At 39.4% G+C, this 24,256-nt stretch overlaps 1 protein-coding gene across 12 annotated transcripts in view; it reads left to right on the forward strand.

Annotated features, from left to right (window-relative positions):
* The first annotated feature begins 1,504 nt into the window (after window positions 1–1,504).
* The window catches only part of raph1a (Ras association (RalGDS/AF-6) and pleckstrin homology domains 1a), a 119,559-nt gene continuing 96,807 nt past the window's right edge, over window positions 1,505–24,256 (forward strand). For 10 of the 12 annotated variants that reach the window (XM_051068571.1, XM_051068554.1, XM_051068811.1 and 7 more), the window contains exons 1-2: window positions 1,505–1,725; window positions 21,021–21,086. The gene's annotated coding sequence lies outside the window, so the exon portion shown is untranslated. Of the gene's footprint in view, window positions 1,726–21,020; window positions 21,087–21,265; window positions 21,312–24,256 lie in introns of all 12 variants that reach the window. The other 2 variants (XM_051068678.1, XM_051068654.1) reach the window with 1 other exon arrangement.

A 24,256-nucleotide genomic window follows, 5' to 3' on the forward strand; every position in this document is an offset into this window, starting at 1 on the left:
TAGTTAGGTGTACCTAATAAACTGCCAGTTGAGTGTCTATTTACATTAAGGGACTTTATACCTATAAAAATATTATTTAACTGTACAGATAACTCATAAAAGTAATATATCACACTCCATTAATTTAGCAGTTATCCTCATAAAATTCCATTTGAAATTCTTGAATTACATCAGTACCATATAGTAATGGATAAATTAATGGAATTTTAATGGATTCAGCTGCATAGCTTTGCCACATTAGAATTTAGCTTGAGAAAATGACAAATGAATGTGTTGCAGTGATTCAAGCCCCTATGCACTCAAAAAATTAGCTGCAATAGAGAACAGTGTATATGCAGAGCCACCAGACTATTACTGCTATTCTGCATATTTATAAGTTCTGTAGTTTTTATTGGCTGTGTTTTCTTCCATTTTTCTTTTCTTTCCTTTATTTATTTTTTAATGGCTGTGGGCCTGCAATCTGGCAAACAACGTTTTTCAACCTCACAGTCCTGAGATTTGAACAAATCCTGCTTATAATGCATTTTGGTAAATACTGTAGCCTACATGTCAACATATGTTACTAGTTACGTGATTTAACCCTCAGTATTTCTACACAGGCAGTGCTGAACCAGTAGAGGTCACACTTTCTCACGAAAAACAGCTTAAAAACTCAACAAGGTGCTGACTTCAGTGTGTGGTGTGTGTGTGTGTGTGTGTGTGTGTGTGAGTGGGGGGGGATCATTCTAACTTTAATATCAGAACAAAATATAGAATAGACTAGAATAGAATAGAATAGAATGATCTCATCAGGACTGATTGGTTGAGGCTGATTTCTGGGCAGGGCAGGACAGGAAACAAGGCACCGCGAACGCGCAGGGTATGGATGCGCGCTCCCGCTGAGTTTTTTGGGATCCGGTGTGGAGCTTGAGGATGCGGCAAGCCAGACGCTAAAACACCGGAAGTGAGGTGATTTTAGCTTCACAATAAAAATACCAAACTATTTGACTACAGACATTTCTGGTCTACTATTTATTTTACATCCACATTGCACCGTTTTCCAAATTTCTCCTCAATAAACGATTATTGTCTTTTTATTTTATGAAGTATTTTTTGTTTTATTTTGATTATATAGCCTACGTCAGACATTTCCAACATGGGAATCTCGGCTAACTTGTCTGAGCCTTTGTATATTACTGACAATTTGAATATAAGAATGTGTTTTACAGAGACAAATGAAGAAAAGTATGTAGTAGTAAACTATGGCAGTGTACAAAACACTAGAAACAATATACAGAATTTTGAATATTAAAACATTAATTAGTAGGCTATAATAAAGTAGAAATAAAAAATAATATGTGAGTTTATTGAAAGGTTTAACTGCTTTATTTTGTATGGTTCGGAGTTTTGTTTGTTTTTTTAAGTTATTTCTTTATCTAAACATGTCTAACATGCCAGTATAATACAGCTGCGAAGAGGTTTTATTGTGAAATTCCCGTACAGAAGTCATCCTTTTTGTCTGCTCCTGACTTGACGCCAGTGGTAGCGGTGGTGGGATTCAGTGTAGCAGCAGGGGAAATCTGGGATATCTGGGAAAGGGGAGTCGGTGAACACCCGGACTAAACCGGCAGAAAACCCGACGGAACCTTTCCCGTTACACCGCGGGGTTTCCCGGCGGACACCTCTCCTCTCTTTCCCCGCTGCTGGCTGCGTTTTTTCTCTCAGATATCTCCCAGGATCCGCGCAGTAAGTAGCCCGATTCCCCCTACCACCACCTTAAACGCATCTCTATCCCACCACATTCATCCTGTTTTCTCGTTTCTTCGCTGTTTCATATCTGGTATATAAGTCTTCGCAGTGAAAAACCACCACATTTAGACCTTTGTTGTGTGTCAAACGGAGAGCGGGTCCTTTAATTAACATCCGCTGGAATAAAAGCCAATTAATCCCGTTAGTGGCTGCATGTGTGTGCAGAGAAAAGGGGGTGGGGTGGGGGGGGGTGACTAGCTTCACAGAAAAAAGGCTTTCATTCACGTCAGCTGATTAAATGAATCTTAGTGGTGACTGCATATGCAACACCTATGGCTGATTTCTGCCTGTAAGCGCTGTTATTTATTGTGCATGTGCAGTTTTTTTTTCCCGGTGCTGTATTAAACGCCGCAGGGCCTGGATGCGCAGGTTCGCCGGGGAGCAGCAGCCGGCTGACAGCGCCTTTCCAGCCGGAATATATTTGCGTTTATTGCTGCTGCAGCCTGGAGGCCAAGCGTGCTGAACTGACACAAGCAAGGCGTGGCATTCATATAGCATTACACAGCTATGGGCGTGTCCCCCTAGCTGCCACTCAACTGACTTTAAAAAGGTATAGTTTATCCAGATATTATTATTGCATATATGGATCCCAATATATATGACTGCATCAGTGTGTGCTGTTTTTATTTTGAATTGAATTTTCATGAACAATCAGGCCGCTCAGGGTTTGCCCCAAGTCCCATTTAAAAGTCATTTAAAATTCAGCATCATCAGACATGCAGGCCTACCATCTGTCTGTATGTCTGTGTGTCTGTCTTTCTTCCTGCTGGTCAACCTGTCTCACCATCTTGTCTTTCTGCTATACACTGTCTTGCAGGTATAGCTTAACTGTCATTTCTTGTTGATAGACTTGTCTCACGGTCTCAAAATTAGAAATCCCAGAAAGGTTAACAGTAGAATCATTGCACTGACTGGTCATACGCTGAACATAAGGATTTATTAGATCATATTAGATCATCATATTGTTGTACCTGAGAAAAGGTCTTGAAATGGAGTTTGAGTAAGAAGTTGGAACAAGTTCATGTTAAAGTTAAGACCAAAAATAGTTGTGGTGGTCGGGTGTTTGTAGTGTAGTGCAGTGTTTTCTGCTCAGAACAGTGCCAAAAAATAATCTTCTCTGGGTGGATTGCTAAATCCTTTGTCAATTTATAAAACTTCTACATTGAAATGACACACTTTTTTATCTGTATCATGTCAGTGATGATATATTAAAATATTGTCCTACAAAATGTGATTTGATGAACCAACCATAAGTCGATTTATAACCCTGCGAAGTGGAGGGCAGTAGCAGTCTTGCTACAGATTTCTCTAGAATAGGATAGGTCAGCAAAGCATTTAATCCAGTGATTGCACCACTGCAGCAGTAGATGAGTTTTACTGATGAGAACCAACAAAGTCCTGTTTGAAGATTGATTGGCCAGTGTACATTGTCAGATGATGTTGGACTGCTTTGTTGAGTCAGTCTAATTAAAATGAATGAAGATGCTGTCTATGATGCAGTGTGAATGTGGCATAACCCTCTCTAGGGTTATTGTTATTATTATTATTGGTTATTGTTTCAAATATTACTAGTGCCAACTCAAAATACTCAAAAACCTCAGTTTCAATACCCAATTCAAAAATAATTATTTAAAAAAAAATGTTGTTTGAACATGAGCAGCTTCATGAAACACCACAGAAAAATGGGTACAGAATATGGAATTATGGGATTTCTCTACTTATGCATTGATATTGATACAAATCTCAATACGCAAGAGCAGATGTCTACACTAAACTGAACTGCTCAGTGGTTTTGATTGTAGATTTCAAACAATAGTCTTTCAGATGTTTAATACTTAAAATTCTTACAATCACTGGTGATAGGAGAGCCTCTTTCGGTGCTGAAATCTGTATCCAGGCCCATCGGTGCCGAAGTGTAATCATAATGACAGACTTGAGACGTTACACATCTATAACACACTCGCGTGCAGCAAAGTGGGACAGAATTCAGTATCTCCCAGTAGTGTTGAGGGTTAACTGGAGTATAAAAATTTCTACTGCCCTACTTCAGCTAAAGGCTGCCGGGACTGTGTCAAACCAGCCAGTCAACTTGAGTTCTAGATGTACAGGGTCCTGGTTTCCTGAAATCCTTTTGTTCAGTGGTTAACCCACTGTGCTCCTCCATCGCACTTCCCAGTGATCCATCTAAAGCAAGTAGGGTGACACAGTCTTTGGATTTTCTATTGGGTTTGTTCTTGATTTTGTAGGTGGTATTCTTTTCAGAATAGGTGCATTTTTCCCTGGGGAACAAGAACCTCTTGAGGAACTCAGTTCCTCAACCTGCATTTCCACTGTAAGAACCAGAGTCTAAAATAAGTTCAGGTGAGATAGTTGTACCCCTGCAACTGAAAATATGTTTTGCTTGTAGTTTGTGGCTACAAAAAATAGGCCAAGAGACTTTACAAACAATGGACTGACAGCAGACACCAGGCTTTGTTGTCCATTTTTGCAGAGGATGACATTCAACTCACAAATGATGTGACAGATGACTGCCATGCTTCTGTTATGTCAGTGGATTAATTTGGTTAATCATCACAGGGACTTTGCCCTGCTATGGAGCAAGTCTCAGTGAGCTGGAGGAACGTTTTAACCTTGGGAAAGTTCCTGAACATAAGATCTTGGCATATTGAAGTTCCTAGAACTTTTGTTGCAAAAGCACCTATTAGTGCCCCTTTTTATGTCAACCCAAGATGTCACAACACTTAGATGAAACTGATGTGGATAAATATTTTGGTTAATGCTCCTTTCCAGAACCATGCTTAGTGACTGATGGAGGCTTCACTGTTTTGCTCAGAGACCATTAAGTGAATACATGTCTGTTGTGGGATTTGCACATCTGCATTTCCAGGCACTGGACAGGCCTGCAAGCGTTAGGAAAGGATGTTGGCCTTGTGTGCTTCCTCTGACTTGTGTAAACATCAAATTGAATCCACTGGTTACATCTGTATCAGCTGCTCTGGTGCAGCTTGTCAGTACATTGTCACTGGTGGCCACAGGAGGTCAAAGCAGGTCACCAGCTGATGTTGTTGTTTTCTTCTTCCCTTCTGTCTGTCATACTGCATGTGTCTCTCTCTCACCAAGTGTATGGAAAAGTCATCCCTCCTTCTCTCAGGAAATTCCTCTTTGTCCCAGGGGTAAAACACACAGAGAGGGTGTGAAGGAGCAAAGGAGCAGATCTGCTACAGAGGGACACTCTAGACCTTGGTTTCTTATTTAGCCACTTTTATTTTGTTGTGAAAACATCCTCACCATGATAAAGCAGTTGTGAAGAAGGACTGTTTTGACACTGTTCCCCCTTGATGCATTCAAGAAAGCACAGACACTTGAGATTTAACATTTGGCCCCTTCAGAGCAACCATTTTAATGCAAGAAACAACCACTCTTATGAAAAAAGCACATCTGAAATTCACGTTTTCTCATATTTCAAATGTCTATCACCTGAACATGGACTGAAAAAATGCTTAGATGTGAACATATCACATAGATAAAAAATACTAACCTATAGTGCAGTATATTAAGCTTCAGTGTAATGTATAGTGTAATGCAGTGCTACTGTGTAGTAGTCTATCATGCAGTCTGTTTTGCTGTGTCAGTGTTAGACCTGCAGAGACACTCATATATTAAACTGCATCAGGACTGGAGCAAGAAACTGGAGATGGCTGTGTATTGACTGGGTTCTTCATTCATGGCTTTGTCTGTTGGACGGCTGACCAATTGTGTGGTTGACAGTGATGTAGAGTTGCTTATTTCACTGCAGTAAGGGGTTGCAAGACCTGCTGGGCAAATAAAACATAAGGCTTCATGGTTTACTAATTTAGGCTAGCTAGTATGGCTAATCTGAACCTGTAGGTTCAGCCAGGCTAACTGGCTAGCCTAAATGCTACAAACTGTTTGCCAATATTCAGTGATTTTAGTCAGTAGCAGAATGACAGTTTCAGCCTCCTCATGTATTAACTGTTAATTTTTAATTGCCAGACTTCCTCAAATAAGTTGTGACCAGTAGAGGATACTGTACCGAAGATGCTTAATTGCCAGTTTATTAGGTGCACCCAGTGATGGCATCTAATTGTCATCATCAAAGACCATTTTAAGGTTGCTTGGATTAAAGTCAATTAAAGTAATTTTGTGCTATTGAATTGCAACAAGTCATGAATTAATATTGCACTGCAGCTCAGAGACCACTGCAGTGGGTGGTGGTAGTAATTCATTTATCCCGCAGACACAGGAATAGAACTGTCAACCTTCCAGTTGTAAGCCCCAATTGTGTAATCATTCCCTGCTTCAAATATGAATACAACTGGAAATAAATTACTCTCACTGAGTTAGTAAAATATAAGTTTTGGTGATGAAAACGGGGATTATCCTTACATCTGGCCAAAAAGCTGGTTTAGAGCAAAAGTTGTTTCACACGCACCTAGTTTGATCCGAACCAAAAAAGCAGGTGTGAAAGGTGCGTTGGACCATGGTCCAGACCAAAGGACCATAATTTGGTCCAACCAAAAGGGGTGGTCTTGGTCCAAATCTGGTTCTGGATGTTTCAGACCAATTTCATACCAGTAGAGGAAGAAAAGTAATCATAAGAGGAGAATTATACATAGCACATGGAGGAGGACGCAAAATATTTAATTGTAATTTGCTCTGTCAGCAAAGTTGAAAGTCAGTTTGAAAAAATGTATGAAAATTCCAAAAGGATGAGTTGAATTGACAACACACCAACATCAGACACATGCCCGTCTATAAACCAATCAATGTCACATATAGGGAGACGTCAAAGGTGATGACGACAGGATGTGGGTATGTGGGTCAGGCAAAGTTCTTAAATGCTCTCACAAAAAGCAATGTGAAACCAAAACTAACCTAATCACAGTGTAACAAATGCATGAACCTTGGTTCAGATCCTGGTCCAAACTTTGAGGTGTAGACACACTCTAAATTGATAACTTAATGATACTTGTCCTCAAAAATCACTCTCAATTCTAATACATTTTTGTAATGCATGTCTGACCCCTTGAAATAGCGGCTCTCACACAAAAACCGGTATACCCTACAAGGGACAAAAACAAGGATGTATGTGTGTGCTCTCCACAACAATAAATGGTTTTTCTGCTGTTTGTTGTTGAAACAGGCAACTGGCAGCTGAATGCAATGACTCAGCCTGTGTGTGTGTCACCCTCCCACACACACACTCACAGAGAAGCACATAGTATTAATGGAGTATCCAGATGAGGTAACAGTACTCCAGTTTCCTCTGTCTCTCCTTTGTTAACTGCTCTAAAAACACCATGGACCTGTGGTCAAACAACAGACCAGTTAATGGCCTGATGGTGTATTCAGTATACAGTCTCTTCATAACAGTGGAGGAAGGGTCCTGGGTATTTCTGTGGTATGTGCAACCAGGTAAACCCCTACAAACCCTTCAGGGTTCAGAGGTCAGGGATGCCATTTAGAATGCTAGTGCTGGTCTGATAGACATTCCTCCCATGGTACCAGTGACATGGTCAAACAACAAGGAAATCTGGGAAAACAGACTAGAAATATTTGTTGGTGCAGTTGTCACTTTGACAAATCCAGTTAGCTGTTTACAGAGGCAGCAAATGAAAGGAAATCTCAAACTGTACTTTATTCAGTTCTTTACTTTGAGAATTTGAAACTTGTCTTTTCTGTAAAACAGCAGAAGACAAACTTCAAAAAAATATATACTTGTAAAATTTTGATTTGCTCAGTCTGGTCAAAGAAAGTATTAAGGAGATTACAAATCTCAAAATATAGAAAAGTTGTAGCTTTGATATTCAGCAGTTTTTGACAGCTGAATGGTTCTGCATTAAGAAAATATATCCTCTAAATATAGCAACAGTATGGCTTTACCTTTATTTTTATACTTTAGTGTTTTGCTTAATTTATGCATAGAAGGAAATGTTAGTGTGGCTCTGCTTTGGACAGGATTTTGTACAGGCTCCTTTCATCTCTGGTATGAACAAAAACACTAAAGTTCAAATACCGTTTTCAACCAACTGCAGCACTGTCTGTCTCTGTCTCTGTCTCTCTTTAATTCCAGACAGATGTAGAGTCATTCTGGCTGCTGTTGCTGTGTTACTGCACAGCCCTCCTTCTTGGAAAATTTAATCTCATTTTTTCTTTTCAGTTTTTTTTTTAATTCTTTTATTTTTCCCTGTCGTGTTTTTCCTCTGAGTTGTATCACTCTAGCCAAGCCACTTTCTCTCTCTCTCTTTCTTTGTCTTTCTGTGTCTATGTCCCTCGGCCCTTATGGAGATCCAGGGGCAGGCTGTGCAGCTGGGAATCAGGATTGTCGTTTTGACTGTGCTGAGTAGAGGCTGACTCTGTTTCACTTGTTTTTCTTTAAGAAGTTTCTACTGTCTGTGAACACTTGGGGGGTTGGGGTGTTGCTTAATTTTTGCAGGAGTTATTGCTTTAGTAGTTTCACGTTCAACATCAGTTTAATAAAGGTCTGCTGGCTGATAACCAAGCTGCTGCTAACATTAGCTCACATTGTTTCTAGATGCTCAGCTTGTTTTTAGGTTAGGATTCCTTCAGTGTTCATCGATCAGGATGTTTTTACTGGGAGCTGAATTATCCACTGAGGCATCATTGAATAAAGCAGTGTCATATTTAAAAATCAATGTTTAACACAGGACGTTGAGTTTCTCTTGTTTCTCTGAAAACTGAAGTTCCCAGACATCTGATGACAAAAATCCTCATCTGCTTTAAGATGAGAGTTATAACATTATATAATGAAGTGATGAAACGTTAAGAAAGTAGTTGGGTGAAAATGTTTTAATGCCCGGCCAGCCATCTGACAGCCGGCACTTGCTGGTTTATTGAACCTAAATGCTCATGTGACAGCAAACAACAGGAAGAAATAACAAATAGCTTTGATGACTTAAATGATTTCAGACGATGCAGCTACAGCTCTGAAAAAGAACTTGATGGACGCTAAAAAAGTATAACAATAACAACCGCTGAATGGACAGCTCTCACGTCTCATTTTTTTGGTCACTATCACCTGCCGTCACATTGACGGAGACTGGAAGATTTCAGGTTCTGTACTTTCGTACTTTAGACTCTCAGCACAGGTGAGACACACTGCTGAGAACTAGTCTTAGTTGCATTGTTGATGAGCAGAGTTTGGAAGGTAAAGTTGGTGCATCTGTACAGTACAGTGCAAAAAACATGACTCGACATGACAACATATTATTATTTTTGTTTGAGTGGACAGCATGTGTTAATTATGACATCACGATTAATCGACTTAAACTGGCTTGATTAATCGTCATCAAAAAGTAATTAAAATGCCCATTCCTAGTACAGAGGTTTAACCAACGAAATGTAAAAAGTGTGTCATTATATTATTTCAAAAATGTAAATAAGAATTTTAGACTTGCGGCTGGTAGAGGTGGATTTACATGCTGCTATGCTCTCACAAGTAACAAGAAATTGCAGAACAAAAGTGGCAAAGATATCTTTACAGTAATGTAGAAATGACAGTTACATAGTTTGTCCACTGGAAGACATTTATAGCTTTAATTTTCAACGGTAAAATGACCGACTTACATATTATGATCACAATTATTTAATAACCAAGTTGCAAAGATGTTTTATGTCATGCATTTCTGTTAAAAAATATTGGGTGATATTTGTATACTCATTAATTTTCAGCAGTATGTGGATTTGTTCATAGGAGCACAATACAAGCACTTTTTATTAAAAAGAAATCATTAAAAAAAATTCAACTTTGCTTAACTTTGACATTTGAATTTGCACAAGGTTATGGCTCATACCAAATAATCACAATGTAAACAGTTTGATTGTTTGCCCAGGGCACTTGCATTGGTTGTTTTTATTGCTAGTCCACCTGAAGTCCACTTTGAGGAGAGCATACACAGTTGATGCCCTTGTAGCGTTGTGCCCACGCAGACACAAAAAAATTGGAGGGTACACAGGACGTCTGCACAGAGCCTCCCACTCACAATGATCCTCAGAAAAGTAAAGCACTAGCTTAAGTTCTGCAAGCTACAGTCACTCATACTGTTGGTGGATTATCTGCTTTGCCTTTAATTTTTAGACTTAATTATTGACGTATGATCAAAAAGCCACACTAGTATTAGTATGTATGGACTTTGCTTGATGGTAGCTCTTGATGTCATATAAGATGTGTATAATTTTTTTAAATCACGTATTACTGATTTTAGACTGAAGTATTTGTCAGATTTCAAATGTTTTCAAAATGCCCCCAAAAATCGCATTGTTTAAGAGTCATAGCATGAATAAATGTTCTATCAAAAAGGCAGAGAAAAGAAGAGCCAAACAGACAATCCACTTGTAGCATAATTACAGATGGAAAGAGTGTAGTTGGCTGTTTGTTAGCCTGTTAGATTTAACAGTACAAAGCAATATAACAAGGCACAGAAGCAGTGTTAATTATACCCTGAGCTCTGCCACACAGGCCTTTATTGTGTGTGCCATTGATGTTTAAGGGAGATGATGTTATTATAAAGTGTGTGTGAGAGGGTGAAACAAAGTGAGAGTGTGTTTGGGGTTTGTCGGTTGGTCGGTCGGTCGGTTTGAAGTTAACTGTTGACACAGTAAGATGTGAGTGTGTGTATGTGTGGGCGTCCATTGGCTTGAGAAAACTGTTGATACTGTAAGCCTGTCTGTTTTCCATTGCTCAAACCAAGAGAAAAGTACAGACATTGAACTTGTGTGTGAGTGTGTGTGTGTGTGTGTGTGTGTGTGTGTGTGTGTGGTTGGATATGTGTGTTAATGTTATGGCTTGGAGTATGCCTGGAACAGCTACTGTTTTTTTGTGCTGGGTCTTTCATATGTGAAAACACACACACACTCACACGTGAAACAGGTCCAGACCAAACCACAGCTACCTCCCATATCCAGACAGCTCTCCAATAGAGATGGAAAGTATGCAAGCCTCCTTTCTGTCTACTGACTTTTGTCTCAGTGTGAATCAAAACAGTGTGGATGAAGACTGATACTGTGAGGCTCTTTCTGCTCTCTGTGGAAAGGACTGGATCTGCTGTGACAGAGGTCATAGCTCAGACTTGCACCACTTGAGGCAGTATCTGCACGACTATAGCCCTCCAAGACACAGAAAGGACTGAGCATAAACTGGCTTTTTATTTTGGGAAATTGACTACACAATATCTGAACAAGAGTCAAGTGTGGTGGAGTTGTGACTGGGAGGTTGCCAGCTCAAATCCTCTCTGACTGGTTTGGAAAAATGTGGGCATGGAAAGTGAATGAGGAATATGCTCGCCTACCTCAGCAATTACTGTGTAGGTGTCTTTAAGCAAGGAACAGTACGCCCCAAAACTCCTCAGATGTGCCAAAACAAAACAAATGTGCCTTCATACCCTGTTTAGCAGTTACATGTCTGTTTCTTCTTTCTGTAGTAAAGTGACCAAACATATGTGACTCCATATACAGATATGTCCATCAGCTCCAACAGAGTAGACTTAGACAGAGACTTAGACAAGACTTTATTGATCCCTTTGGGATGACTCCCTCAGGGAAATTAAGTTTCTGGCAGGTTATACAGACAGAAGCATCACACAGGACAGTTTGCAAACAACACAAAATATAAATAGAATAGAATAAGAATGAATTAAGATAAATATACTGAACTGTATATGGCATTAAGATAAATAGGACCCTGTTTACATTGCAGTACTTCTCTTTATGACTGTTCAGCTGATGCATATTGGAAGTTGCACTCAACAGGCCTTGGGTGCAGGTGTCTTCAGCGTGGCAGAGAGACTCAGAGACTCAGACTAAATTTAGCTAAACTTAATTTACCTATTAAGCTTTAATAGGCTTTGGTGTCTTATTCCAAACAAAAACAGTTGTAAATTAACTCAGCATTGGCTTGCTTCTTACATTCTTATAAGGTTGTTGATTGGCCATTAATCATAAGTTTAGTGGTTAAATCTCCAGTTTATAAATTGTCCCCCATGTGTTGATTTAGAAAAGAAATTCAAGTCGCTTTTGACAAAAGCAGGTGTCTAATGAAATGAACTGTTTTACCAGCTGGTCCATTAGCAGATATATCAACACATTTGATAAATCGTAATTCATGCCAGGACTCGTGAAGAGTGAAGCATTCCATATGTGATAAAATGTATTAAATGTACTCCACAAGCTGACAGACTGATGCCAGTGGTGTGTTGAGGGCGTTAGCCACGTTTCTTAAGTGTAAGTGTTGGGAGTCTGGGCCTGGGGACAGTCTTTGTTGAGGACTTGTTAGAACTGGAGCCAGTCTGATGGTTTTTAGCTGACTCAGATTCAATTGCTCATTCTCTGCTCTGTCATTATATGATTAGCTCCATAACTCTGTATAAGTGTGTGTTATCTCTACATGCATGGATATATGTGTCTGAGCAGGCTTTTCAGTAGTTATGATGTATTCTTTGTCTATTATTATATGGCTTGTGAAAGGGACAAAAAGCGGACATAATACAACGTTAGCACACAAATTTAGATATCTGCATGAAAAATACCCAGAGACACCCAGAGAACACACTTTTCTGTTATGATTTGTTCACGCTTTTCCCGTCTCTTTCTCTCGTTGAAAAAGTTTGTCGTTGGTTCCTACCGCAGATGTTGTTTCTGGCAGGAGCCATTTCAACTGAGGACAGACAGAAGTGGAAAACTTTACTTTTTTCTTACTATGAGGCATTTAGCTTGGGTGCCACTGTGTGTGTGTTGTCGGAAAATACTACTCTTAAACCACTGTCATGTGACAGGAGCTAAAATTGGTATCTTTTTGGAGGGGTTTTTGGTGTGGATGTTTAACATTGGCAGTGTAGTGGGTGTTTGGAACAAAGTGCAGATACTCCATGCCAAGCGGGTCCTTATATGATGGTAAACTGTAATAATATTTTGGGGATTTGGATCGGTGATCAGACAAAACATGGCATTTAATGGCGTCACCTTGTGCTCAAGGATATTGTGATGGGGGCTCTTCGCTGTTTTCTGATCTGTCATTGACTAAACAATATAAGCATATATAAAATAATCATTAGCCCAGCCCTAGTACCACTGAATCAATGCATGAATATGAGGTGGCATTTGTGTTTTCCAATGCAGCTAATAATCTGGTTTGTAACCTCCCCTTGCAAAAAACATGTTTTGCAGAAGATTTTGTTACCTTTGGACAGAACCAGTCTAGCTGTTTCCCTGTTTCCTGTGTTAATGCTAAGCTAAGATAACTGGCTGCTGGCTATAACTTCATATTTACAGGACAGGGATTAACATAGTATCTATCTCCTTATCAAATTCCTGGCAAAAAATGTGTATTTCTAATAGAATGTAGAACTGCTCCTTTAATGTCACCACCAAGATATGATAATATGAATATGGTAATAAATGAAAGTAATGGCTCAGAGCTAAAATTGTAGTGGAAAATATTCAGCTTTGAGAAAAGTTGTAGTTTTCCTATTAACTTTAATAGTCTGCAGAGTATGAAGTGTCAACATTCAACTGACCATTGTCACTGACCAGGCAGCCACAACATGTCTTTAATAACCAGCAGTAAGTCTTTTTGTAAATCAGGGAATGATAACGTTGGGTTTTTCAGAGTAAAATCTCAGTAAAACGTTGATGTCTTGTTGAGTTTCTGTGAATCCAATCACACAGTCATGTGGACTGATCCTTAGCTGAATGTTTCTAAACGTGATCAACCCCCCCGCACACCACAGGGTCTTTCTTTGTCTTTGGTTCTAATGTGTGCAGAGGATACTGGATACAGACTCAGAGGCAGTCAGCCATGTCAGTTTAACTGTCCTTGCCTTTCTTGCTCTCCATCTTCCTCCTCCTGTTAGCAGTATTTTAACCGAGTAGCTCAGTGACCTTGTATTGAGCGTATGAGACGGTTTTCACTGTGTGTGTGTGTGTGCGTGCGCGCGTGTGTGTGTGTGTGTGTGTGTGTGTGTGTGTGTGTGTGTGTGTCAAAGCAGTAAAGCAGAGTGCTGTGAGTGCTTCCTGACAGTTCTGCAGTGCAACCAACTCCACTGCAGTAATACCAGTCCTGTGTGTGTGTGTGTGTGTGTGTGTGTGTGGTGTGTGGGTGTGTGTGTGGGTGTCTGTGTGTCCGTCCTCCATTCATGCTTGCAGTCTGAACGATGATTATGAGGAAACCTCTTAACACCAGTCTTGGTTTTAAAGGGTTCTGTTTGGGCTCACAGTCATGTTGGTCATTCAGAAACTAGACTGTTAGCTTTGTTCTCACTGCAACACTCAAAAAGGTTTTTGTAATCAACAGTCACCCATCAGATTTCAGAGTGTATAGTGCACACTGAGGTGGTATTGCATGCTTTAACTGTGCCACTTTGCTCCATCCTCACAGCCGTGGGTTACCACACTGACCCATGATATTCTATCACTTGAACAAACCATGAAGTTCCCTGCCCTTATCCAAGCTCTTTTGCAACTATTATTGTTTAATGTGTTGATTATTTTCTTGATTCAGTCATTTGTGCTATAAAATGTTAGATAGTGGTGAATAAAAAGATAAATAATACAAATCAGACTTTCACAGCTCACAACTGGAAGTTGATCATTTTGTTTGACCAGCAGTTGAAAACATAAATCTATTCAGTTTTATATCACAAGCCAAATTTCCATCCAAGTGTTTTGAGAAAACCAGCAAAAGAAAATTTCCATCCACTACCACTATAATATTAGGAGTTGGATCATTAAGATAAACAAGTGGTGCTGCCAACAATATAGAAGACAGGACAAAAATGTGGCATATATGTTTGTTTCATGTATTAATTTGTGGAGTGTTGCAGTCTCCTCCACACAGATCTGATGTTTTTGTCATGCTTCATGTACATCATGATTTATTCACAAAGGTCTGTTTCCATTGCATTTGTTCTCATTTTGCTTTTTTAGCGATACAACAACTTTCCCACCTCCTACCAGATCATTGTTTTGGCAGATTTCCTTAAAAAAAAAAACTACTTACCCTAATTTTTTATTAAAGTTGTTGCTGAGTAACAGATGTGGATTTAATTTGCACTAACAGTGAAAGTACTGTGATGAAATCTAGAGTAGTCAACTAATAGATCCAGCTCTAGTTGACTGAGCATGTGTGGTCATGCAGGTGACTATTTAATGTTTTAATTCAGTCAATTCTTAATCAGAATTATATCAGAATTAACTGCTTCCTTAGTCTCACTTGTCTTTTGAGAGAGAATCATTTTGCTTGTACACTATAACCCTATCCCTAACAAAGGGAATACTGTCCACAAATTTGGTGTGTCAGTGAAAGTTCCAGCAACCTGCCATATCAGATTGGATGTAGGAGAAATGCCATGATGAATCAGCCAAGTTGCATGCAGTGTGAACACATACTTCCTGAAAACATCTCCAAAAACCAACTTTTACATCAGCAGCTACAAAATCAAACATGTAAAACTGCATGTCCTGTAAATCTAGCTCAGTGAGTAGTAGATGTAATTTTGCATTAATTTCTTTACTTAAGTTACATTTTAATATTTTTCAAATATTGATTAACAAAATTGACACTGCACTTTACACTGCAGTGCTGTTCTGTTCTGTTTTATTCAATTTTTTCTGCCCTCTGGTGCTGGCAGCTTGTGCCCCATCTGAATAAAAAAGAAAGCAGACTGCAGATATAACCCGAGGGCATTGCAAGAGAATGCATGCAGTAATGTGACCTGACGGCTGGCCTTGTCTAGGCAGCGCTGTGTGGGATGGGTTGTGAGTATGTGTGTTAGCTGGTTACCAGGCAGACCAGTATGCATTTACCTCTGGCAGGGTTAAGGGTAGGGCTGTGCAATATGAGCAGTATCTCATGTCTTTATATTTGACATTTCATATCCACAGAAGGATTCATATCGCAATATACACACTTTCTATACATTTAATGGATAAATACTTTACTTGAAATGACCATGTTTATTTTTGTTTGAATCTGCTGTGGAGATGTTTGTAGCATAATTTGTAAAGTATGATTTGCTGGTTCATGTCACACTTGTCATACCCAAAGCACATCCCACACAAACACAAGTAGACCTTCTTTTAGTTACAAGCTCCTTGTTTTGTCTTGGCTCAGAGTCCTTCTCCTGTCCAGAATGACAGTTCTGTGGCAGCGAAGAAGAGTTAATTTTGTAAAACTTGCCTCAGTAGCACCTTCACAGTAGTTTACTGAATTGGAAATACACTGTGGAGTAAGTGGCACTAGATTTTAATTGTCGGCCTGTCTCTATATGTCTGTGGCCTTCAGCTGCTATAGACTAAACTGTCTGCTGTCGAAAAAATCTACTCTAAATAGGGGTGTTGGGGGAGCATCTGCCACACTCATGCCTTAAACTTCTCTGTTGCAAGTATCATGCACTCTCATGCTGTCTTTCTACACTCATGAGGACCGTCACTGAGATAATGCATTCCATACACCAGAACCCTAACCCTACATATAGCTCCAAACCAAGTCTTAATCCTCAAACAGCCCTTTGAAATAATGAGAACTGACAGAAATGTCCTCACTACAATGGCTTAAAAATAACAATGGTCCTCACAAAGATAGTAATATAAGGCCACACATGGACTCCATATCCTCCAGGATCAAATGAACGCATATTTCCCAGTTAGGTGATGTTCAGTGAACAGTCCCAGTATGAGCACCAGGCTACAGTGTCACTAGTTTAAACTTGCATTCAGGTTGCAGTATTAATATTTAAAATAGCAACAGAGGATTAAAGGATTCTTAGTAGTTTGACACATAATCTGTAGAATCACATCACTTTTATCTTAACACTGTGCTTAATTGTTGTGAGAAACTGTTAGTTTATTCTTATTTGACCTTCAAAGGCTCCCTCATCAGGTGTGGACTGCATGAAATGAACAGATTTAGAAACTCTTTAGCATTTACTTGCAGTGTCATAAGGATTTTCAAAATGGCAAACTTCATTTTGGTTGGAGTGTCTTTAAAATGTCTCTTCCTCTTGTTTTTCTGCCCAGTCCCTTATTTTCATTATTAATTATTCTGATGATTATATCTGTTTGATCAATTGATTGACTGTTTAGTCTATAAAACCCATCACTATCAGCAGTACTGTCTGAAACATAGTCAAGACCATGTTGTGTAGCATCACTGATCCATTAACATAAGTAAAATCAAAATACATCGAGACCTGGGCAGAGCTAAATGTTTAATAAGTGCTGTTTCTTTGTGTTGTCATCAGGATTTTTACTTGATGCTTTGAAGAATCAGAATGATTAAGAAATGGATTAAAATTGTGCAACAAAGCCTTTATTGTTTCAATTAAAAGTTTGCCCATTATTCTGGTAATTTATTGTGGAAACTATAACCATGACATTATACACACTATTAACCGCGCAGATCTCTTAAATCAGATTTCCAAGTCCCATTATGAGTCAAATAATGGAGAGGTAAGGCTATTGTTTTCAGTCCGAGATTTTAAAGCCTCTGTTTTGGCAGGCTGCATTGTTTCATAATACCCTTTAATGCGGCCTGTTTGGCAACGCAGAAGTCATCAATCTGCCGGGAAGGAGAGCCAGTGCTTCAGCATTTTAAAACCTCAACAAACATATTACAAACATATTAGTATTCTGCAGCAGATGACCTCAGAAGTAAAAAAAATATACTTTCCAAGATAAGGAAACCAAGTCAAAATCAGAGACATAATACTGTCAGTCATTTATAAGGAATATGAAAACTATGACCCAAAACTTAGATATTGACCCTCATATGAAACTCAAATCTGAAGATATGTAACATGAGAGGTCGGCCGTCTCAGAAGTAAAAGTATTAGAGATCTAACAATTAGTCACTTAATCGATATGCTGATCAATAACTTCAATACTAGATTACTGTTTTTTTCAAGCCATTTTAGGGGCAAAAATGCTAAAGGCCCACAGGTTACAACTTCTCCTAGATTATTATTTTTGGGTAAAAATAGATAAAACAATCAAATAAGACAAAATAAGACGACACAGGACTAGACCCAACGGTTGATCAGTTAATCCCAAATAAAATGTTTGATCTGGTTTAATTCGATAATGAAAATAAAAAAGATTTACCAAGATTAGGAGACTCAGTCAAAACTTTAAACTACACAAGTTGTGTTGACATCAATCCAAGTTTACCAAAACATGAATGAGACTAAAAATTATTAATAGCTGTATCACATCACAGTGTTTATCAAAGTTAGATATTTGCAGATATGCTAAGCTATGTGGGCTATAAAGCGATCCTGGTTGCAGTCTATTGGTGTCTGTTGGTGTCTGTTCTGCTGTGCCAGCTCTCACTTTTACACAGTTGTTGATTCAGCTTTGTGACTACCTCTACTGCCAGCATAAGGTGGGACAGCAATGCTCCCCATTCTACTGCCTTCATACCTTTTTCAACAGAGCAGCGAGGGAGAATAACAGCACACTATTCTTGCCTTGAACAGTAGTGTTTGAGGCGCATTTACACCTTTACTACAGTACCTCTCCTTCCCCTCTGCTGTTCCCACCGTCTTGGCAGTCAGTGAAGATGAGAGACTTAGGGAGACTGAAATGTGAGCTATTTCTCAGTAAGTAAAATGGGTGCTAGTATGTGACTACAGTTCTATGAACTCTGGATGACTGCCAGATTTATTATTTAGACATTTACACTGCAGAAATTGGCTGAAACATATCATCGTACAAAGTAAAGGGTAAGTTAGAGGGATGGTGTAGCAACAATCTGTCAGTGGCGAGGGGGTTTGTGCCTTGGTTTGAATGCAGTATTTGAATTTTTGAAGGGAGAAGGGTCCCACCTTAAATGAGGTCTTTCAAATTAAAGCTAACACTTCATTTGTCTGTCTTTTTTTTTTCAGGTCAACAGAATGATACATGATATAATGACAAAAGACAATTAACAACGCAAATATAACAAATCAAAAAATAAATATTTACAGTAAAAATAATCCACAAAGCTATCGGGGAATCTCTGAATCAGTGCTATTCAATAGGAGAGACTAACCGCAAAAAGAATATTTATAGCACTAAGAGATCGTAATTAACCCACAAGCAAAGACATTCAGCACACAAATCTGCAGAGTTATTTGCAGAGGGCAACCACAAGCTGTTTTGAAACAGTTATTAGCTAATTCTTCCTAATACTTTCCTGTGAAGTAATCAATTGCAACACAGTGGTATGAGGAACTATTTTAAATGACACATCAGATTTTAATGCCTGGAATGAGATGGACGTGAAGTTGATATGTCACAACAGTCCTAAACGGAAGATACATGAAGTAAAAGAGATCATAGAAAGTGCATTTTTCCCACTACCATCAGTTGGTTGCTATTAAAAACATTCTGCTGTGTGGCAACTCCTGACAACTGAAACAACTCCATAGCAGAGGTTGAAAAGGAGGTGACAGTCCACTCAGAGAATCTTGAGAATTTGCATGGTTACAAAGACTCCTTTGGACAGTTGAGTTTAACGACAGCTCCAATTTAGGCATGGGACGATATATGATTTTACAGCCCATCGTGATAAAAAAGATTCACAATAAGTTGATTGTAGTGAATTTCCATTATTGGAATAATCTTGAATGGTGATAATCATTAATATCCTCATGAGTGATTTACAGAAAGATGTATAGCTTGGCTACATTCAGTCCTGTATTGATTTATACTGAATTGCCAGAAGGGGAAGCCTGTATCTTTCCAGTCATTCCAAAATACTAAGCCTGTCCCCAGGGGAGGGGTGTGTACTTGGTTTGTGACAATATTTAGGTGGGTGGTACGTGACAAAGTAACGTCCAAATCAATGTCAGGACCTAAGGTTCCTCAGCAGAACAAGATGTTCAATGTTATTCACTTCATCCACCAGTGGTCATAATGTTATGGCTGATTGGTGTATATCTGTGTAGATTCACTGCCTGTTTGTAGTATAGATTCATTGTTGATTGTGATCTTTTTCTGAGTTTTAATGATAATAACAAACCTAACTAATGCTTGCATTATCTTGTAAAATAAGAGTGCATGCTTCAGTCAACTGATGTCAACTTGCCAATGGATGGTTGCTGGTTTGAGTCCCCAGACTGGGAGGGTTAGCAAGTACCACTGACATACATATGCACTCATGAGCAGCACACTGGCAGAGAGCAGATAACTCTGTGTGTGTTTGTCCCAACAACAGCGTTCTTGTTGTTTCAGCCATCGGCTACTGATCATATGAGAGCTGCTAATGATCTTATGCAAGCTGGGATTGGAGTTTGTCTGTGTGTGTGTGTCTGTGTGTGTGTGTGTGTGTTTGGAACAGCGTAACTTTCTTCGGCACATGTGATGTGTTGACATTTTTCATTTTTGTGCATTTGTACTGCGCGCATCCGTGTGACAGCATGAAATCCCTGCTACTCCTAAAACACTCACTCAGACACACACATTTAAGTTACACACACACACACACACACTTTCTTCACACATTGTGCTTGAGTATGAAATGTTAAAAAAGGTCAGACTTTGAAGTTTTGACATGATGAGCTGTAATGATTTAGTGAAATGTCACTGATTTCAGCTGACTCAGCAAATACAGATCAAGAAAGTCACTGAAGGAAAAAGGAAGGAGGGAAATAAAAGGTGGAGTGAAGGGGAGAGGACTCAAATTGGCCTTAAAAGAGACTAATGGATCAAGAAAGACAGAAACAAGGAAAAAGGGAGAGAGAGACTACAGTAGTGTATTTAAATGTTGTGGCCTGTCAGTTATTTTTAGGTCACACACATTCAGCCTGCTTAGCATGATAGAAACACACACTAGTGCCACCTGCTGACAGTACATTTGGTGTGTAGACAGCTGTGAGATGTGGGTGTTTGGAGTTGCTGGAAGATGTACTTTATCATACTTGATGGAGCTGGGTCAGCAGTTTTCCCCTGCTTCTGAGTCTTTGTTTTAAAATAGGGATTAGACTCTCTGAACTGGATGCGCAAAGATAGAACTGATCTTTCTCATTCCCCAAAATGACAGAATGTTGGCTACCAACAATCATTGAATATTTAGCCATCCGCCTTTAAACCCAAAGCCAACTGTCAGAGGCCCAGTGTGGTTTTCATATAGTGCTGTCAGCAGGAAGGAAGACCATGTGTCTCCTTCAAAAGGAAATATGATCATGTTTAATAATAAATCTCTCTGTGTGTCTCTGCAGGGTGACTGAATTCATCCACTCTGAGCTGTGTTGGAGCTGGACTGAACTGTGTTTAGCAGACCAAAGGTAAACAACATTTAATTGCTCTTATCATTTCATATCACACTATCACATGTGGAAAGTTCTGTTCTATGTTTATATGGGCTGTGTGGGCTTTTTCAAGAAGTCAAGTTTGTACAAATTTGAAGGAACGCCCACCCCCCTCCAGCTTGGAATTTGACATCGTGGCTCCTTCTCCCAAACAGTGCAAAGGAACCACATATCCTGTTCTGGAGATGAGTGTTGTGAAAAGTAGGTAAACAAGCAAGGTTGTACATTTGATGTTGCTTCACCTTTGTCTGGTGCCTCTGCCGCCTTGTTCAGGTGGCAAGCTGGACAGGTGACTCCTCAGATTTGTTGTCATCATAGAGTCAGACAGCCTCTTTTTACTATGCTGGCAACCAACCTTATCTTTGTTGGGAATTTAGCCATTTATGGTGTGGAACTCAGAATACTTTTACACACTGCTTGTCATAAGCCTTGGTGTCGTGATTATGCAGTCAGTGTCGTTTTGCTCACAAATGTTATTTATCAGCCTATTTTACTTATAAGTCAGTAGGGGATTTATGAGTTAAGGTGATTTAAGACGTCTCCTCATGACAGGACATGTTTGACAAGGGTTTGTCATATACACTACATGGATAGGGCTTCTTGGAAACATTGAACTTTTAACTCCATGTAACGTTTGTCCAAGTTTCTCGAATCCCTCGTTGCTGACAATGCTAATTAGGCACGTGTTTTGCTAGGTAGAGTGTGATGGTATCTGTTATTTCTTGATGTCTTTGAGAGCTGAATGTGAAGGTGGCTTTATTGTAAAGAGTGCCTTTAGTCAGTGACTATGTTGCAGTGGAGGAAGTTGAGGGAGCTTTACTTTTCTCTTGTTGTTTGTTGTTGCTTCATCTTCGTTAGGCCCCTCAGCTCTAATTAGGACAAATTGTAATGATACAACTATATTTTAGACAATAGTGTGCTTCCAACTTTGCTTGTTCATAGCCCCTTCCTGTTTCAACATGACAAGGCTTGTCTGCACAAAGCCAGATAAATAAAGAATTCAGTTATCCCAGTTTGGTGCACAAGAAGACTGCTGGTCCCACAGGGAGCCCTGATCTCAACCCCGGTCAAACACCTCTGGGACAGGCCTCATCTCCCAGCATCAATGGCCACCCTCACAAATGCTCCTCTGGCTGAAGGGGATCAAATACCTGCAGCCAGGATCAGAAATCTTGTGGAAAACCTTCTCAGAAAAGTGGGGGCTGTCACAGAAGCAGATTAATGCCCATGGTTTTGGAATGAGATGTTCAACAATTATGTTAAGTATGGGAATAATGCTCAAATGTCCACATACTTTTGGTCACAAAGTGTATTTGGTAATATTTCCACAATACTTTGACTAATACTATCACTTCTTCTGCCTCTGTTGCTGCTTCTTGGACATCCAGACCGCCTTTTCAGATTTCCTGTGTCTGTTCTCAGCTGTAATGTTCTTTAAACTGGTCTTTGGTGTCTGGAAAAGTTATAGCTGACATCTGGTTGAGACATATTGTGTAACATTTGTTACACCGTGGTCATAGTTGAGGCATACCCAAAGTACAGCACACTTTATTTATCTATTAACATGCTGTGTGTCACTTACTCTGTTTCAGTGCCTGAATATCAAACCAGTTGTATTTTAAAAATCAGGCCAGAATTCAACTGATGGTTAGCAAGGTATGTAGAGTTTTCCAAAATAAATGTTCCACAGTCAGGCATATTTACCCACAAAGCATCCCACATTCATCAGATATCACAGACGATTAATCACTCACAGCCTCTTATGGGCTTCTGTATTCTTTAGGCTTGCATTCCATCCCCATTGAGCTCTGTGGAAAACTAAATGTCTCCGTGGTAAGAGACTCCAACATTTAGCCAACTGAACCTACTCTTTAGTGCCAGTGTTATAAATCTGTGGTTGGTGCAAACTAATTCCTAGATAGTTAAGACAGAAGTCAAGTCATTTTATGTAACAGCTTGCAGAAATTTGGTATAAATAGTGGAAAGTGACACGATACCTTTTGTGTGTTGGAATAGAAATTATTTTTTTGAAAGGATAACAATGCCATTAACATCAAGTATTGTCCTAATATTAGGCTGTGCCAAATGGTTCCCAAAGGTATTAATAAGAAATTTTTTAGAATGCCAAAAAAGCCACTTTCTATCAATGAAATATAGAAATCTGAAATCTTAAAATAAAATCTTCCACAGTGGGAAGCTTACTTTTCAGAGTGCAACTGCCATCAACTTGGGAGTGAGTAGCTGCACACACACAGCTGCACATACAGTGCTTGAGCCACACTGGTGATCATATCAAAGTTGTGTGTGTATACATATAAATATACACACTATATATACACACAGTGTGTGGTTGTGGGCGGTTGTGAGGGAGTGGCTGGTGTTTCTATGTTTATTATAGGATCTGTATGGGGGTTTGGCAATGTAAAGAAAGGAAAAAATATATAATGTAATGTCTAATCAAGATAGAATTGAATGTGGTTGTAGCTGTGGTGCAGCACACCATGTCTCACACTGCACATGTAACTATATTCAGTTTTAGTAGCACAGTGGCTCCAAATATGGAAATGTCAGTCTAAAGCGAAATATCTCAAAAAGCTAAGGGTGGATTGCCATGAAATTTGGTACAGCCATCGCCCCCAGAGGATGAGGATCCCCTAATTTTTCATCTAATTCCTATATGATGTCACATAGGGCTGGGTCATAAAACGATAACAATATATTTTGCCATAAAACTTTTCTTCAATAGACATTTAAAACATGGTCGATAACAACGTCAATAGAACTCATTCCACCCATGTTTTGACAGACAGTACGAAAAACCAATGATAATGACTATAGCGCCACACAGAACCAATCACAAGGCTGGAACAGAGTTAGAGGCAGGTCATGTCAGGTTGACAGACACAGCACAGAGTGCAGGAGTAAACACATGAGTAAACACACATGCTTGAATACTGCAGCCACACACACCAGTATGTGAGGAGTAGGAGTGAGATAAGAGAGAAAAATGACAACAGAAAAAAAGAAAAACTCATGCGACAGCATTACTGAAGAAGACACCCCAATGGTACAAGTACAAGTACAGAGAGCCGGGAGAGACAGACACAGCGGATGTCTGTTCTTGTGACTGGCATACAACTCCACAG

Source organism: Lates calcarifer, linkage group LG1 (assembly GCF_001640805.2).
Source record: "Lates calcarifer isolate ASB-BC8 linkage group LG1, TLL_Latcal_v3, whole genome shotgun sequence".
Classification (NCBI taxonomy): domain Eukaryota; kingdom Metazoa; phylum Chordata; class Actinopteri; family Centropomidae; genus Lates; species Lates calcarifer.